This window comes from Rhinopithecus bieti, unplaced genomic scaffold (assembly GCF_001698545.2).
Source record: "Rhinopithecus bieti isolate Rb0 unplaced genomic scaffold, ASM169854v2 scaffold_4829, whole genome shotgun sequence".
NCBI classification, from domain to species: Eukaryota; Metazoa; Chordata; class Mammalia; order Primates; family Cercopithecidae; genus Rhinopithecus; species Rhinopithecus bieti.
Window position 1 is genome coordinate 158,632 of NW_016804679.1, and position 17,149 is coordinate 175,780.

At 35.9% G+C, this 17,149-nt stretch overlaps 1 protein-coding gene across 2 annotated transcripts in view; it reads right to left on the reverse strand.

The window, feature by feature from the left end:
• NT5DC1 (5'-nucleotidase domain containing 1) overlaps positions 1 to 17,149 on the reverse strand; it is a 150,230-nt gene that overhangs the window by 69,156 nt on the left and 63,925 nt on the right. The gene's annotated exons all lie outside the window — the stretch shown is intronic.

The following is a 17,149-nucleotide window of genomic DNA, read 5'->3' on the forward strand; positions in this document are numbered from 1 at the left end:
GTGACAGACTGGATTAAGAAAATGTGGCACATATACACCATGGAACACTATGCAGCCATAAAAAAGGATGAGTTTGTGTCCTTTGTAGGGACATGGATGCAGCTGGAAACCATCATTCTCAGCAAACTATCGCAAGAACAGAAAACCGAACACCGCATGTTCTCACTCATAGGTGGGAACAGAACAATGAGATCACTTGGACTCAGGAAGGGGAACATCACACACCAGGGCCTATCATGGGGATGGGGGAGCAGGAAGGAATTGCATTGGGAGTTATACCTGATGTAAATGATGAGTTGATGGGTGCTGACGAGTTGATGGGTGCAGCACACCAACATGGCACAAGTATACATATGTAACAAACCTGCACGTTATGCACATGTACCCTAGAACTTAAAGTATATTAAAAAAATAAAAAATAAAAAGGAAATGAAATAGTGGCATTTGCAGCAACTTGGATGAAATTGGAGACCATTATTCCATGTGAAGTAACTCAGGAATGGAAAACTAAACATTGTATATTCTCACTCATAAGTGGCATCTAAGCTATGAAGACACAAAGGCATAAGAATAATACACCGGACTTTGGGGACTCGGAGGAAAGGGTGGGAGCAGGTTAGGGATAAAAGACTATACACTGGGTATAGTGTACACTGCTCGGGTGATGGGTGCATCAAAATCTCAGAAACCACCACTAAAGAACTCATTCACATAACCAATATCAACTGTTTCCCAAAAACCTATTGAAATAGAAATATGGATGACATAAAATAAAATTTTGGCTGGAATTGCACTGAATTTATATAATTAATTTGAAGATGTGGCATCTTTAAAATATTGTCTTCCACCAGGAACATAATATAGCTCCTATTTATTTAGGTCTTCAGTTATTTCTCTCAATATTGTACACTTTATTTTTGCACAGAAAGCTTGCAATAGATTTTGTTAATTTATCCCTAGGTACTTGTATTTTGTAATACTACTGCAAATGGCATTTCTTTAACATTTAGTTTCCAATTGATTGTGTTGGGATCTGGATATACAACTGATTTTTATGTAATGAAAAAAAGTGGTGACAATAAGCCTCCTTGTCTTATTCTCAGGGTCAAAGAGAATACTTTAGCCAAGAGCGTGAAGCTTTGGAGATATCCTATAATGGGATGAAAGAAGTTCTTTTCTATTTCTAGTTTCCTACTATTTTTATTATGAATAGATGCTGGGTTTTATTAATTGGGTTTTTCTGCATCCAGTGAAATAATAATAAATTAAACTGATATTCCAATGTTAATTTTGCAACTTTTTATATATTCTGAATTTGCTATTATTTCTGTAAGATGCTTTTGTATCCATATTACATTGTATTCTTATTATAGTAATTTATCTAATGTTTACTATATTTATTTATCTGATATTTCTAAGTTTAGTTTTTCATTCTTATGGAAATTTTCAGACACATGTAACAGTAAAGAGGTCAGTATAACAAACTGCTATACTCATCACTCAACTTCAATAATTATTAATCTTTTCATCTATGTATCTCTCTTGTACCTCTGTTAGGTGGTCTTTTTTTTTTTTTTGAGATGGAGTCTCCCACTGTCGCCCAGGCTGGAGTGCAGTGGCACAATCTTGGTTCATTGCAAGCTCCACCTCCTGGGTTCATGCCGTTCTCCTGCCTCAGCCTCCCAAGTGGCTGGGACTACAGGTGCTCGTCACCATGCCTGGTTAATTTTTTTTTGTATTTTTAGTAGAGACCGGGTTTCACCATGTTAGCCAGGATTGTCTCGATCTCCTGACCTCATGATCTGCCCGCCTCAGTCTCCCAAAGTGCTGGGATTACAGGCTTGAGCCACCGTGCCCGGCTAGGTTGTCTTAAAGTAAATTCAAGACACCATATAATTTCATCCCAAAATACTTTAAGTATGTATATCTAAATAAGAATTCTTATTAAGCTACATGACACCCAAAAAATATAACAATAATTCTTTACTATCATCATATACCAGTTAGTGTTGAAAACGTCACCAGCATCTCCCAAATAGTTTCTTAAAAGTTGGTTTGGTTGACTGAAAATACAGGACTCACAAATTGCATTTGGTTGATACATCACTTAAATGTCCTTTAACCTATAGTTCTCCTTCATTCTTTTTTCTTTCCCTTTATTCACTGATGAAATTGGGTCATTTCCCCGACAGAACTTCCCTCATTCTGGATTCTGCTTATTGCCTTTCTACAGTGTCAACTAACTTGGTACTCTAGTTCCTACGAATTGGTAATTACAGAGGTTTAATACAATCTGGGTTTGATGTTTTGGCAAGACAGAATGTATTTCTTACGGCATCACATCATGAGGCACAAAATGGCTGAATGTTTCTTTGTGATAAGATTGATCAGTAAGTTCAGGTGTTACCAGCCTTCTTCATTCATTAAGTTTCACCTAAGTTTTAGCAGTTTTAGCAGCCATCGATGATCACTGCCTACGTCCATTATTTCATTAGGGATTATAAAGTGTGACATATCAATTCTATCATTCCATTTTCACTTTTTAAAAGCTGGAATTCTTCTATAAAGAGAAACTGTGCTGCATCCATTAGTTACCTTGCATTAGAATTTGTAAAGGAGAAGTAAGATAATTGTTTCATTTTTTCCTTTTATGATTTTCAGAGTTGGTTCTCTTGCATCCTCTAAATGTTGACAAATGAGACATAACACATTTTAAGAAAACATTTAAAGTAAAATGAATCTTTTACTTATATACTATCTCTATAATTAAAATAATATATGCCCTTAATAATTTAAAATAAAAAATGTAAACATTTATCTTTTGGGGATAAATTCCTCTCGATTAGATCATTATAAATTCAACACAGTTATATAGAACATCATGGTATTTTGAGATTAAAAAAAGATTTAATTGTAATAATAAGCTTCTTGGTATTTTATGCTGCTAGAATTAAAATTATCCACATTATCTACACTGTTCTGAAATTCTAATAAATGTGAACTTGCTTCAGAGGGATCACTGGCTAACAAATCCTTTAGGATGACAGTGATTTTCATGACATCAAGAATCTTGGTAGCAATATGTATATTCTTGTGCCTTTCCAAAAGAAATAAGATTAAGTTATCCTCAGTATGCCTGAGCCAAACCAGGACATCAAAGATAGGTGTGTGTCTCAATCAAACCAGAATCTTATAATTTATTGAGTTCATCACTGAAGCTGATTTAGATTCCTGTCATCAAAGTGCCAAATGCTTGCTCAAAACCCGTTATTCTTTTTGATAACATTGGGAATGATGAAAACAATTTAATTTCAGTAGATTAATTTTTAAAAAGGTCTTTGTGGTTTTGATTTGAATTTCCCGGATCATTAGTGACACTGAGCATTTTGTCATATGTTTGTCAGGCATTTGTATACCTTCTTTAGAGAATTGTCTATTCAGGTCCTTAGCCCACTTTTTGATAGGATTGTTTTTTTCCTGCTGATTTATTTGAATTCCTTGTAGATTCTAGATATTAGTCCTTTGTCAGATGTATGAAAAGGAATGAATGCTAAAACTCCAATTCTCTGAAGAAAGTATTAACGTCTGATCAGAGTAAGACTGTAAATCCTCCTGCCACGATGCAGTTTTCAGAATTTTTCATTTTAATGTAATATTAATAAGATAAGGAGTATTTTCACATTAATAGTGAAAGAAATACACTGGAAGAATATCTACTATATGTTATTTAATATTTTTAAGCTAGAATTATGCTATAAAGAGAAACAAATAAATTGGTATCCCTACCCTTACAATGACACTTCCTGAAGCTAAATATCTCTACTTATGTTAAATAAATAAGAAGAAAAAACAGCATGAACATATCTAATTTTACAAATTTACTTTGACTATTTTAGGGTCAAGAAATTATCATTTGTATAACTATGAAGATGGATACAATGATCTTTTCTTTCTATTGTTCACTGTCTTTGTGCCTTCAGACTCATAAGGAAAGAAAAATTAAAGGGCTGAAAATGCATATCAGGTAAAATAAATTTTGCTTACAGCAAGAAGATTTTTATAAGGCAAACACTGAAATAGCAAATTTATTGGGAGTTGGGGCTTTTCTGCTTCTCACCTAAGTCAATTAATCCATGAGTTTCCCTCCCCTTCTGAGATGCTCACATTTTGGGGGGCATCAATCAAGAGGTTTTATTATTACAGGGAAGCTGCTATATATTTCCAGAAGTACAATAACATTTTGGACTATTCGGTCAAATTGCCTTTACCAAAACTATAGTTCTTCGTGCTGAGTTTGAAAAGTTCATTCTTCAGAGTAAAAGGTGGGAACACTTGGTAACTTGGCTTTCACATACCAGCTCACACTAGTTATGACTGCTTTAACAACAAATGACTGGAAGTAGGTTAGTTTTCTGCTTCGTTGCAGTAATCTCTTTGAAGAAACTGGTCCAGGTTTTGACCACTCAGTTTAGGATTCTTATACCTGACCACAAAACATAGAGATGTTTACAGATTCTTTCTATCCCCTTTATGAATCAAGAGAGGCTGACTTCATGTTAAAGAGTTCAGAAAGGTATCCTAGAGTCTATAGCCATACCGCCCTGAAAGAGCCCAATCTCACCTGATCACAGAAGTGAAGCAGGGTTGGGCCTGGTTAGTACTTGGATGGGAGAAACGTCCCCTAGGTATGATCCTCAGCTTGTTAAAACATGAGGGGTTTCAAGCAAATTAACTTTCACTTAGATCACATAAATTTAGACCCAGACCCACTTGTACACACACACACACACACACACACACACACACACACACACACACCTTCCTCTATGTAAAATTTACGAAAGCTAGATATATAGGGTAAAACAATCCCACTGAGTAAACTCCTTGATGCTGCAGTGAAAGGTAGTGGTATTTTTATACTGACTATGAAACTAACCTCCAATCTCTAAGGAGTTAAGTGTATTCTAGCAAAAGTACACCAAAAGTCCATTTTCTTTCCAACCTCCCTGCCCTTCCGGTAGGCATTTCAGAGCTATAATCTAAAGTTTATCAGTAGAAAATAAACAAATGGGATGCTTTAATGCCCTTTCACATGGTTATGCTTTAGAATGTCAGAAAACATTTTCGAGTATTATTTAATTACTTAGATTATTTAGTAACAAACTAAGAGAGCTGATGGTATTTTGTCACATTATCTTTTATTTCCATGAATTTTAGATAAATTCATTTAATTAAAAGTATAAGAGCACTGGAAAACACAGGGCTTGAATGCAACTGTTAATATTTTGCTTCTAAATACATTTTATCATGTAATTTTATTTACTTAAAGTATATTTTACATTTAGCACTGTGGCTCACATTTAAGTAGAAAATTTATATCATTAAAGAGAAGAAAGCTCATGCATATATTTTTACCCATTTTACAATGAAACAGATGGAAGCCATTTCTAATTTAGAGTGGTGAGTTTCAATCACAAAAATAATAAAGTCTAGATTTTATAGTGGTGCCTGTCTTTGGATATATTCTATCAAGTTTTTTATTTAAAGTCTATAACGCCCATGAATAAAAACACAGTTAATTGAAAAGTATGTCATGAATGTTTTAAACAGTCAAGGGATATAGCAAAGAAACATAATCTATGAGACTAAACTTAATTATTTGTATTGAGAATTTGTTGGAAATGAAAAGCTCATGTAACAAAAGACTTAGTTTTTATAGTCTTATGCATCAATTCACTCTATGAGACACTAGTGAGTATTTATACTGAAACCAGTCCACATATTATAACAGAAACTATACTATAAATCGAAACTTCAAATTTTAGTTGTAGTTCTCTGGACATTTTGTAGCACATATGTGCCCTAGTATTCAATTCAGTAAGATAAAGAACTGTATTAAAATTCTATCTAAAGCTCTTATAAACTTTCTAAAATTACATGGGGCAAGAAAAGGGCCCCTTTCATAACTTGGACTAGATGCTGTACTTGGAGAAGTGAGAAGATCACAGGACAGTCAGCCAGGCAAGAAGAAAATAGACTTTGGATGTACCTGTCCCTCCAGGGGGAACAACAAATCCTCCTAGCCCACAGTGCTTCGGTGCTACCTGTTCCTCAGACTCTTCATGCTAATGAAACAAAAGGCTTAAGCAGCTGGAGGAAGGGTAGCAAGTCCCATAGGGCACCATAAAGGACAATATGTGGCTGGGAGAAAGGTGGAAGAAAAACTGTATTATGGGCACAAGACTGCTTTGGGCCTAAGATCCTATACCAAATACCAAGTAGATGGTACTGCGTTTGATATCTTTCATTATTTTTTTGAGAATTCCTACTGCTGTTAAGAGGGGCAGAAAACTTCTGCTAATGTCAGTTGCAAGTAAAGGCAGCATTCAACTGCCACAAGGAGGAGAACTATTAATGCAGAAAAAATCCCCAAGACCCAGGTGTACATGGCTTCCCTAAGGCTGAGACTGAGCCAGAACAGAGAACTATACCCTGCCTCCAGCCCCAACAGAAGCAAACCACAGAGTGCTAAGCAACAGCAGTCTTCTGCTAGGGGAAGAGCAAGAGTGTGGTACTATACCATCTCTGTGGTACATGCATGCCGGGACAGTTGAAAGATTAGCTGGAGCAGTAATCCTGAGGAAAACTTAGCCAGCACAGCATCTCTAAGCACTAGGCAACAATACTCTAGCACTCGAAGAATTTGAAGCCTTTGGTCTACCATAGGTAGCAAAACCCAAATCCAGCTCAGCTGCTGACTAGACTGATTCAACCTCACACAATTACAGCCTAGTAGAAGAGGCAAGTCCATTTTGAGGTGTAAATACTGTTTGCCTCAGTGCCTAATGTTCACACATGTCCAGCATTCAATCAAAAAGTATAAATCTCATATACAAAACAAACAAGAGGCCCCCAAACAACCCAGTGCTAAGAGACAAGTTAATCAAAAGACACAGACTCACAGATAATTCACATATTGGAACTATCAGACGGAGACTTAAAAATGACTAAGATTGAAGTGTTAAAGGATCTAGTGAAAAAGATAAACAACATGAATGAGTAGATAGGATATTTCAGTAGATAAATGAAAACTATGGAAATATTAAAAGACAGTATCTGAGATGAGGAAGATTACTTTGGTGTGCTCATCAGCTTCTGACATAACAAAGGAAATATCAGTGCACTTGAACAGTAGTCAATAGAATTTACCTAAACTGAAACACAAGGAGAAAAAAATTGTGTCAGGGGAGAAGGAACAGGGCATCCACTAACTGTAAGACATTATCAAATGGTCCAACATACTCATAATTGGGGTCCCAGAGAAAGAGGAGAGACAATGGAGCAGAAGAAATACTTGAAGAGATATGACCAAGAATTTTCCAAAAAATAAGGAAGGATATCAAACACAGATCCAATAAGTTTAGTGAGATAAATACTCCCCCTACTTCAAAATCTAGCACATCATAGCCAAACTGTTAAAAAACAGATATAAAGGAAAAATCATAAAAGTAGCTAGAGAGAAAAAATGTAATATAAAATAACTGCTTTTCCAAAACTAACCTATAGTGGCCGAAATCAGATCATTAGTTTTCTTGGGTGAGAGGTAGAGATGGGGAGGACTGCCTCCAAAGAAACTTACTGGAAATGCTCTGTATCCTGATTGGAATGGCAATTATACAAACGTGTATATGTGTCAGAATGCATGAAACTCTACACAAAATATACACATTTTATTGTATATAAATTATATCTCAAGAAAATTAAATTTCTGAAGTTAAAAAGACTAATTCCTTAATTTTTAAAACAATGAGCAGATAATGCTGTTCATGGAAATATTCTATATCCCTTATTAAAGATTATCATCGTCCTTCAATAACCTAATCATTAAGAAAGGGAGACAAAATGGTTTATTATAAAATGTGACTTTTTAGATATATCCTTAATACTACAAGAAACTCTTGCTATCCTAAAATGGCTTATGTAGTGTTTGTGGGGAACTATTAATAATCCCATTAGATTGAATTGGCCATGCTTTATGGTACCAGCAGATTATAAAGCAAGTGGTAGAGTTGGAAACTGAGTCCTTCAAAATGGAGTATGATGAAAGCAAAATACAAATTAAAAAAAAATTATGAGAGCTAGAAAGGAGAGCAAAACAAGCACATGTATAAAAATCCAAGATGTCTTTAAAAAATATTATTGAAAATAGTAAAGGGAAAACATCTGAATTCTCTAGTCTACCTAATCCTCATACAAGTTTGTCTTTTTCATTACTTTTAACATGAAACAAAACAAGAACAGGAAATATTTTATTCACTTAACATTGGCACTCTAAATTTTATATTCAGTGGTGAAAAATACATTTAATCTAGTCATGAGCATAATTTAAGTTGGTTATTTCATTAAACATTCATGTCGTCTTTTCCTTCAGGAGGGAGGGAAAGAATTAACACTGCTGAACAGACTTATTAGTAGGGTCAAAACAGTATGTCTATGATATTTCTTACAAAGATTTCCAAATTAGTATATTTTTTTCTACTCGGGCAAGGGAATTTAACACCTACCCCCCGACACTTGAGAGTGGGCTGGACTTAGTGACTTGCTTTCAAAACACAGTATGGAAAGGGGAATAACAATAACTTTACAGCAGAGAAACATGGCAAATGCTATGTTGCTCAGGTAATCAAGATTAATATTAGTAGTGATGTCATGTTGACAGCATGTACCCCTGATATGATGTGATAAAACTAGTTCTTCACTTCTGTGAAGTGAACCCACAACTGCAGTCTAGTCATGGAAAAGCATAAGACGAAACCCAAATAAAAGGACATTTTATAAAATATGTGGCTAGCACTCCAAGTCAGAAATTGTCATGGACCAGAAAAGACTCATTGAACGTGATGATTAAATGCAATGTGGTACCCTGAATGGGATTATGGGACAAGAAAAAGACATTAGTAGAAAAACTGGTAGAATCCAAATGAAGTCTGGTGTTTAGTTAACAGGAATTTGCCAATGATGGTTTCTTAGATGTGACAAAGGTATCATGATAATGTAAGATGTGAACATCAGGGTGATATTCAGGATCACTCTATATTGTCTTTATCATTTTTCTATACATTTAGGGATTATTCTGAAACAAAGTGTACAAGACAACCAAAAAAATAAATAAATTACAAAAATAATATGTGCAGGAAAAGAGGAGCCCAAGGAAATTTTCTGAGCTCAGTCTGATTTTTACTACAGTCCACAGCTCCTCATACCCTGAGGAGCACACTTGCCCTCACTCAGCTTTAGTGTTGCTGTTGTTCAGCTGGAACCCTCTACACGAAGTGAACGAAGCTCTCTGCTGTAAAGGGACTCAAAGGCTGCCTACCTCTCTCATTATACCATTGGAGGATTCTGTTCTGTTGTCCAAAAATCACACAGCTAGAAGGAACCTTCAGTGTTTTTCCACCCCGGTTGGGAGAAGGTATTTTAATTACAGATTGTTAAAGAGTAAATGTTCTAATTTATTTTTTAATCATATTTTTCTAAGTTTTAAATTTTGCAGCCCCTAAAACGTGGAGCGGCTCCATGTGTATTTCAAGTTGAGTGGTAAGGAGTGGCCACTGACACAGTTAGAGTTTACACCTTAGATGAACACTGCCAGGGGCTGTGGTTTAGACACATACAATGTTTTTAGCTATCATTTTTAGTATATTGTGTTTAATTTATCTCCATAATGGATCACTGATAAAAGACAGCACAAGAACCACAAATTTCGAACTTTAAAAGTTATAGAAGAACACAAAATGACAATTCCACAGGTTCGCTCCAAAATAATATCTGTGAATTGCATTCCTCTGATCAAATTTCTTATGTAAAAATCTAAGATAACTCAAGATATAAATATAATTTTATCCTAATTGGTTATCCACACCTGCAATGTGAAATTGTAGAAAAGTGCCTGCAAAAAGAATCCTGAAACATTCTATCTTATCTCATCATTTGGAAACCAAATAAGAACAAGGAGAGTAGATTTTCCTAAAGGTCAGATTTCAAGAATTCCAAACATCCAGACATGAAAACAGTTTTGACTATTTTTGATGCCTGAGTATATAAAGAAATATAATAAATACCTTAACATTTCTCAGGAAATAATCTTTTCTTATGTAATTAAATAATATATGTTATCTGCTATACTGATAAAATGTAAACATTTTCCTTACAAAGTATGTATGTTACTAAGGTGTGGCCAGGCGAGGTGGCTCACGCCTGTCATCTTAGCACTTTGGGAGGCTGAGGCGGGTGGATCTCGAGGTCGGGAGATTGAGACCATCCTGGCCAACATGGTGAAACCCCATCTCTACTCGAAATACAAAAATTGGCTGGGTGTGGTGGCATGTGCCTGTAGTCCTGGCTACTCAGGAGGCTGAGGCAGGAGAATTGCTTGAACCCGGGAGGGAGAGGTTGCAGCGAGCTGAGACTGCTGCACTGCACTCCAGCCTGGGTGACACAGTAAGACTCCGTCTCAAAAAAAAAAAAAAAAAAAAAAAATTTTACTAAGGGGTTATACTAAAATGAACTTGATAATCCAATATTTAATAATACACTTATCTAATACAACCTTAAACTTAAAACCACTTATTACATACTACGTAAAAATGAAAAAAATAATTTTCAGTCTTTCTATGAGGAAATCATGACATTGTATCACGGAGGAAAGAGTTCACAAATTTACAACGGGTTAGGAAATGCTCTACTACTTCAGTCATTCTGATTTACAAACAAAAAAAATACTGAAACCCAAGATGTGTGGATGGAAGTGATAGTGTTTTCTCTATCCTCCTCTTCATCTTTCTACAACATAATTTCTCTTTTAAGATGTGGTGATGGTTTTCATACAGCTGTCTATCTATCAATAAAATCCTAACCACTAAGCAAAGTAAATCAGAAAACTCTCACTCTTGAACTTAAACTTCCCTGTATATAGAAACCAAATTTAAAGACAACTCTTTAAGTACCTCTTTAATATCAAAACACTAAACTTACAAATTGCACATTCATGCAAATGGTTGTACCCAGTTGCTCAACACAGCCCTACTGTTCTTACCATGGGAGAAAACTCAGCATTCTGGAATAACCTTTAAATTCAAAAATAGAATAGAAACAGCAGAGAAAAGTATAGGGGATACCAAGGAGAGAATTCAGCCAAGTCAAATATAGAATAAACTGTCTTCCTGCTTTTCCTACCTAAACCACATTATTGCCCTATTCTTAGTCCCCCCAAAAAGGTAGGCTCTTAAGTTATATGACATATGGTTTAAACAAGTATTTTGTAAGTACAAGTCTGAAATCTGATTATGATGATGATGATAATAATCATCTTTACCATCACTAACATTTGCATAGCCTGGCTTGTTTTATAAAGTATATTCCAAATTTCTGACAAATAGATTACAAATGGCCTTTTAGAACAGTGTCTACTTGTAATTCCTGGTCTCAAAATCCTTGCACGCACAGTATAATGCTTTTCTAGTCAAAGCAAAAACCATATATTTATTTGATTCTATAATGTGTACTCTTCGTAAAATAATAATCTTGGCAATTAACAAATAAGCAATTACAACATTAAAATACGTAAAAGGTAGTGGTGACAATAATATCAGTGGGTCATTTAACCTTACATATATTCATTTATTCAACAATCACTTATGGAACACCTACTATGGATCAAGTACTATATCAGAGATTTGAAAAAAAAAAAAAAGATGACTTCTAAGGATATTACAGGCCAGTAAAAACAGACAGATGTGTGAATCATCAAGTCTAATGAAGAGGCGTGGTAGGGTGGTAACAGGCTAAATAAAATGAGACCAGAGAGGAGGAATGGGCAGGTCAATTACAGAATGAGGTTTGACAGTTTAGGTGTCAGGAAAAGCCTTAAGGGAGGAGGTGACCTTAAGCTGCAGTTTGAAAGATAAGTTGGCCCCGACAGATAATGAGGATAAGCCGGCTACACGGCAGGTGGGAGTGAGAACTGCAAGATCTTCTAAGGTGATCAACTTAGAAGGTACTATGAAGTATTATGAAGGTACTATGAAGTATTTTCAGTTGATTTCAGAGGTGCTTCCTAGTACCAGCAAGCAAGTACCAGCAAGCAAGCAGTTTGCTAAGGCTGAATTTTGGGGTAGGGAGGTACAGCAATAGCCAGGGTTATGTATGCTATGCTAAGAAACTTGGCTCTATCCATAAACATTTCTTAGTAGTTTCTGAACATAGACCCTATTTAGAATTTAAAGGCGACTAAAACAAATAAACAAACCCAACTGCTAAGGTGCACTGATTACTTATTATGAGTCAGGTACTTTACATACTTTTCTGATTTAATTATATATTCACAACAACCCTAAAATAGGAACTATGTCTATGAGAAAATGGTGGCTATGAACCTGGTACTTTCCCTGTTGGAAAAAATAAACGGTGGCGAGATAATCTGCCTACAAGCACACCAACTACGTGGCAGAAAGGACTTCAAATTCAGTTTAACTTAAGTCTGTACTCTTATGAACTCTTTCTCTTGAATTAAAAAAAAAAGTATACACATATACACAATTATCTTCTTAATCAGGTCACACCCCCTAATCACTGGTAGGGACACAAGAAAATCTCCTTTCATTCCATATCATCCCCTAGCTATGACTCCTTTCGTCTCTCCACTTCACAGCAAAACCAATGGAGTGTTTATATAAAGACACTGGCCATATCCACTTTCTAATTTCCCTTTATCCTTCTAAACTTGCCTTCCTACTGAAGAAAAGAGGAATTAGCTATGGACAATGTCACTTATGGCTCCATAGTGCTAATCCCATGGCCAATTAACTGTCCTTCTATTACCCAATGGCTCAACAGGTGACTAATTCTTTTTGTTAGTTCTGGGAAACCCCTCTCTCCTATGTCTGTTGTTTTCCTTTCTTCCCTATTTACCCTTCCTCTCAACTCCTCTTCTGCCCTAAGGAACTATAAATGCTGGACTATCACTTGCTCAATCTGAGTTTTTCTTCCTTTCATAAATACCATCTATACACACTTTTAATCAATAGGTTTTATTGATAATCCTCTGAACTCCAACTGTCTGTCCAATTGTCCACACATCTCCTCTAGGACATCACATAGGTATCTCAAACCCAAGAGGTCCAAAATAGAACTCTTCATTCCTCATGTTTTGTCCATTTGTTAAAATTTCTCAATGAAAATTAAAGCTTAGCAGATAGCAGGTACTATAGGCTACCCCATAGCTAAAGAGTTCATGCAATGCTGCATATAGTTGATCAGTATGCAAAACAGATAGCTAAAATCCTCAAAAGCCTTGTTAAGAAATATATTTTCCTACCATATAGTCTTTCATACAGAACTTACAGCACGTAACATATGATATTCTGGCTTATCACTGTGCTTACTGAACTTACAGAAGTGGCAATATAATAAGCATAGATACAAAATATTATAACAGTCATAAACTGGAAACTATAACACGTTTTCATTTTTTAAATGTTGTGGAAATTGGTCTCCTGCTTCTGACAGTGTAGAACTATGCCATTTGAACAAACTATCTTACTGAGGATAACTAGAGAAGTTAAACAAACTTTAAAAAATATCTGCTTAACAGCATTGAAGAACTAAAAAGTCAATGAAAATTTAAAAGGTCAAGTTAAAGAAAAGAGAAACCCAGAAAGCTGAGCCTGGAATCTGGGGATTCTGCCTGGATTAGCAATAACACCAGTTTCAAGAAAGCAAAAGAGAGCCTAAGAAGTCTCCATCTTCAAGAAGCTTGGAGGACAAAAAACGGAGGCCGGTGCCTACCAAGGTTGGGTAGAGGCCAATAAATTCTCCATGGTTTATTAGAGGTTAACAAGCTCTTCACCTTGACCCAAAAGGCCATACTATTCAGAAAATAAACATCCAATACACAGATAATGATTGTTTAGCTCAAATGTACTGTAACATACATACGTATTCATAACAACTTGAGGGTTATGCAAGGTAGTTATCCAACAATGGCCATGGGTATTGACTTTTCCAGGAAAGTTCTATTTCCCAAGTCACTGAGCCGAAATATTGCCTATAAACAATTCAAATAAATTAAAAACTAATGGAGGGTAGAAGGGTAAGAAAAGAAAGAAGTAAAGAATACCTGCCAATTTACAAATATTGGAATTTTATCAAATGAAATTAGTACAATCAATTGATGTCAAATGATGTACATTTTTGCCTTAGAAAGTTCTATTTGGGCTGGGCATGGTGGCTCACACCTATAATCCCAGCACTTTGGGAGGCCGCGGCAGGTGGATCATGAGGTCAGGAGATTGAGACCATCGTGGCTACCAGGGTGAAACCCCGTCTCTACTAAAAATACAAAAAAATTAGCCGGGTGTGATGGCACATGACTGTAGTCCCAATTACTCAGGAGGCTGAGGCAGGAGAATCGCTGGAACCTGGGAGATCGTGCCACTGCACTCCAGCCTGGTGACAGAACAAGACTCTATCTCAAAAAAAAAAAAAAAAAAAGTTCTTCTATTTGAACTAATTTTACAAACACCTTTTAAGTACAAAGTATGTCACTTTTATATCTGATGCATTTGGTTGCACATATACAAATCATCAGTGATAAAAGATAATTCTAAGGATGTCACATGCTCTGAATAGTCTTAAGTGTGATTTAATTTTCTTGGGGGCAAAAATTTATCAACCATCTTTATAAGTGCTATAATAGGCCTAATATACAACTCTGTACAGAGTAGTCTCCCCAAAACAATTAACTTAATAAAGACAAGAAAGGCAAGATACTTCCTTGGCTCCATTCCTTGGCTCAATTCTGAATAATGAAAAATTATTCTCATTTCAAGGTCAGATTCCAGACATTTCAGAATTTCAGTTCTTTCATCTTTAAATAGAAACCACTGTGATGAAGTTTACATCAGGGAACCATTTTTATCCCTTACATAATTTAAGTAACTACTAGATATAAGATGAAAGGTCTCTGAAACTTTAGTAGAAATTTCTCATGGATTTAGATAATAACTGAACTAACTTTTGAAATGTATTATTGACTCGGTTTTAAGAGCGTTTTATATCAGCATGTAGAAAAGGATGTCAGCAGTGAAAACCTCAAGGGAATATCTGGGAAACTGAGTAAACGGAGATCGATCCCAGGAGTTTCTCACTCCTTGATGGTCCAACACTCAGTCTCCAGCAATTCATCACAAGTACTAGTCAAATATCCACTATTCCCAATACCATTTACGGAAGACAAAATCCTTCTTCCATTGTGATTTCTTAGCACCTTTGTTGAAGATCAGTTGATCCATTCCTTTATGTTTTTAATTAAAACTGAACATCCAACAGCCATGTATCAAAATTGTTGATTAGGAGGAATCTGGATGGCTGACTAGGGATTTTGGATGTCAGTTATCCTCAGAGAGAAGACCAAAGACATAGGTGAATGGTCATGATCTGAATGCAAAGCTTACAGAAGACAGCCAGGATCTGTTGGAGACCCCACTGGTTGATGTGAGGTTGCAGAAAAGGAAAGCAGCAAGAGTCTGGCAGAGATTGACTCCCGAGAACCTCTGAATCCTGCATAAAGGGTAGGCTGGAGTGCTTCTCTTCTCTCTTCATCCCTGCGATAAACTGTTGACTGCCAAATTGTTAGGGAGCCTTTCACCCCTCATGTAACCAGGCAATGCTGTCAGTGGGGACTGAGGATCTTCCTGGGGACAGAGCACACAGTGGCTAGCTTGTGCAGGTATGCCCTCACTCCACTACTACTGTTGTGGATGTAGGAGAGGCATTTTTCTAACTAACCCAGTCGGACTAAAATAGAAAAGAGAATTTTAATAAACGAACAAATTCTTTGTAAAATACAGGACTATGTAAAGTCACCAAATCTATAATTTATAGGTATTCCTGAGAAAGAAGAAGAAAAAGTAAGCAATTTGGAAAACATATTGGTGGAAAGAATTCAGGAAAATTTCCCTGATCTTGTTAGAGATATAGAAATCCATATACAAGAAATCCAGAACACGTGTGAGATATGATATAAGGTGAACATCACCAAGGTATACAGTCATCAGACTATCCAAGGTCAATGCTAAACAAAAAATCTTAAAGGCAGCTAGAAAAAGGAATCAAATCACCTATAAAGGAAATCCTATCAGACTAACAGCAGATTTCTTAGCAGAAACTGACAAGCCAGAAGAGACAGGGAACTAGTTTTAGATTTCTTAAAGAAAAATAACGCCAGGCAAGAATTTTTTTTTTTTTTTTTTGAGACAGAGTCTTGCTCTGATCATCTAGGCTGGAGTGCAGTGGTGAGATCTCAGCTCACTGCAAGCTCCACTTCCCGGGTTCATGCTATTCTCCTGCCTCAGCCTTCCAAGTAGCTGGGACCATAGGCACCCGCCACCACGCCTGGCTAGTTTTTTTTTTTTTTTTTTTTTTAAGTACAGATAGGGTTTCACTGTGTTAGCCAGGATGGTCTCTATCCCCTGACCTCGTGACCTTGTGATCTGCCTGCCTTGCCCTCCCAAAATGTGTATCTTTTTAAACTAAGCTTCATAAATGAAGCAGAAATAAAGTATTTCCCAAACAAATGCAAAGAAAATTTGTCACCACTAGACCAGTACACCAAAAATGCTAAAAGGAAACCAAAAGGTGATACTTGCTACAACAAAAGCACCCATTAAGTACAAAGTTCACACATCCTATAAAATAATTACATAATTGAGACTACAAAGCAACTAGCTAACAATACTAGGACAGGAACAAAACCTCACATATGCATATTAACCTTGAAAATAAATACTTAAAACACATAGATTAGCAAATTGGGTAAGAAAAACAAGATTCAACCATCTTCTGCCTAAAAGAGACCCACATAATGTATAAAGACATACACAGGCTTAAAGTAAAGGGGAGGAGAAAGATATATCATGCAAATGAGAAACAAAAAAGACCAGGGGTTGCTATTCTTATGTCAGATAAAATAGACTTTAAATCAACAAAAGTAAAAAAAGACAAAGAAGATAAACATTTCAACTCAGCAAGAAGATTTAACTATCCTAAATATATACATAACCAACACCAGAGGACCCAGATTTATAAAAGA